The sequence below is a fragment of the Eriocheir sinensis genome, unplaced genomic scaffold (genome assembly GCF_024679095.1).
Source record: "Eriocheir sinensis breed Jianghai 21 unplaced genomic scaffold, ASM2467909v1 Scaffold682, whole genome shotgun sequence".
Classification (NCBI taxonomy): domain Eukaryota; kingdom Metazoa; phylum Arthropoda; class Malacostraca; order Decapoda; family Varunidae; genus Eriocheir; species Eriocheir sinensis.
The window spans coordinates 192,861-195,000 of record NW_026112034.1 but is presented as its reverse complement, the minus strand read 5'-3'; the positions used below and the strand labels follow the sequence as shown (position 1 = coordinate 195,000).

The window sequence follows — 2,140 nt, the reverse complement described above, 5'->3', positions numbered from 1 at the left end:
CAGATAAATAGATAAAGAGTCAGACAAATACTTGTTCGATCGTTAGATGATTTGATAGTTAGTTAGTTAATAGGTAGTCCAATAGTACCCTTGTATAGTACCCTTAGTTAGATAGGTAGTTAGATAGGTAGTTTAATAGTTAGACAGTTTGAATTAGTTAGTTAGTTCGTTAATTTTACTGTATTCTGTATTTGTTTATTTATTTATTTATTTGGATTATTTTTTTGTTTTTGTTTTATTTTATTTTGGTGTTTTTCTTTTTCTTTTTTGTTTCTTTTTCCTTTTCTTTTCTTTATCTTTTTCTTTGTTTTCTTTGCTGTTGTTTTTCTTTTTTGATGTTCTTTTATTTCATATCATCCTCTTATTGATGTTCATTGGTCTGGGTGAGCCGCTTTCCTCCCAGAAGAGACCCACCCATAATTTTGGTGATGTTAGTTAGGGACCGAAAGGTGGATGATGTTTCTTATATTTTTCTTCTCTTGATGTGTTTTTCTTCTTGTTTTTCTTTTCCGATGTTTTTTTTCTGTTCTTTTTCTTCTTATTTCTTTTCTTCGTGTTTTTAATGTTCTTTTATTTCATATCATCCTCTTGTTGATGTTCTTCGTTGGTCTGGGTGAGCCGCTTTCCTCCCAGAAGAGACCCACCCATAATTTTGGTGATGTTAGTTTGGGGCCGAATGGTGGATGATGTTTCTTTGTATGTTACTTTTCTTGACGTTGTTCTGTTATTGCTGTTAATTTTCTTTTGCGATGTTTTGTTCTCTTTTTCCCATTTTTTTGGTGTTCCTTTCTATATCATCCCTTTTTGATGTTCCTTGGTCTGGATGAGCCTCTTTCTCCCCAGAAAAGACTCACCCATAATTTTAGAGATGTTAGGGCCTGAAGGTGGATAATCTGTATTTTTTATTTTATTTTCTTGATGTTTTGTTACTATATTTTCCTTTTTCAGATGTTCCTTTTTATTTTCCTTTTCTTTGGTGTTCCCATCACGTGGATTGTCTACGACATCTAACGAGCACCACAAGCCCCGGTTTATTGTTCGGAGTTTGCTCTCCTAGGCAGACTGCCTACCACGGCTGACGAGCTCCACCTGCCCGGGTTTATTGTTCGGAGTTTGCTCTCCTAGGCAGACTGCCTACCACGGCTGACGAGCTCCACCTGCCCGGGTTTATTGTTCGGAGTTTGCTCTCCTAGGCAGACTGCCTACCACGGCTGACGAGCTCCACCTGCCCGGGTTTATTGTTCGGAGTTTGCTCTCCTAGGTGTATTACCTATGACGGCTCACGAGCCCAACCTGCCCGGGTTTTATGATCGGAGTTTGCTCTCCTAGGTGTATTACCTATGACGGCTCACGAGCCCAACCTGCCCGGGTTTATTGTTCGGAGTTTGCTCTCCTAGGTGTATTACCTATGACGGCTCACGAGCCCAACCTGCCCGGGTTTAGTGTTCGGAGTTTGCTCTCCTAGGTGAATTGCCTACCACGGCTAACGAACCTCACCTGCCCGGGTTTGTAATCGGAGTTTGCTCTCCTAGGTGAACTGCTTTCGCTAACGACCTCCACCTTCCCGGGTTTGTAATCGGAGTTTGCTCTCCTAGATGAATTGCTTTCGCTAACGACCTCCACCTGCCCGGGTTTGTAATCGGAGTTTGCTCTCCAAGGTGAACTGCTCACGCTAACGATCTCCACCTGCCCGGGTTTGTAATCAGAGTTTGCTCTCCTAGATGAACTGCTTTCGCTAACGAGCTCCACCTGCCCGGGTTTATTGTTCGGAGTTTGCTCTCCTAGGTGTATTACCTATGACGGCTCACGAGCCCAACCTGCCCGGGTTTATTGTTCGGAGTTTGCTCTCCTAGGTGAATTGCCTACCATGGCTAACGAACCTCACCTGCCCGAGTTTATTGTTCGGAGTTTGCTCTCCTAGGTGAATTGCCTACCACGGCTAACGAGCCCCACCTGCCCGGCGTTGTAGCCGAAAGATCTCCGGCACCTCCGTTGGGGTCCCGATGGACGCCGAGGCGCCCTGCCGGGAGCCCGTCAGTCCTGCCATGCTCGCCTGGGAGACCTTGGGCTCGCTGGCGCTCCACCGCCCCGCCGATTCGAATAGGGCGGATGCAAGAACTCGCTTCTTAAAACTACCAGA

At 44.8% G+C, this 2,140-nt stretch overlaps 1 long non-coding RNA gene across 2 annotated transcripts; it reads right to left on the bottom strand.

Moving 5' to 3' along the window:
- Positions 1–556: 556 nt before the first annotated feature.
- On the bottom strand, positions 557–1,885 carry LOC126993825 (uncharacterized). 2 transcript variants are annotated; one of them, XR_007748305.1, is made up of 2 exons: positions 1,750–1,885; positions 557–1,429 (listed from the first exon to the last, which is right to left on the bottom strand). It is a non-coding gene; the product is annotated as an uncharacterized LOC126993825 (long non-coding RNA). The 2 variants fall into 2 exon arrangements; XR_007748306.1 differs by having other exon boundaries at positions 1,818–1,885.
- Positions 1,886–2,140: the final 255 nt, after the last annotated feature.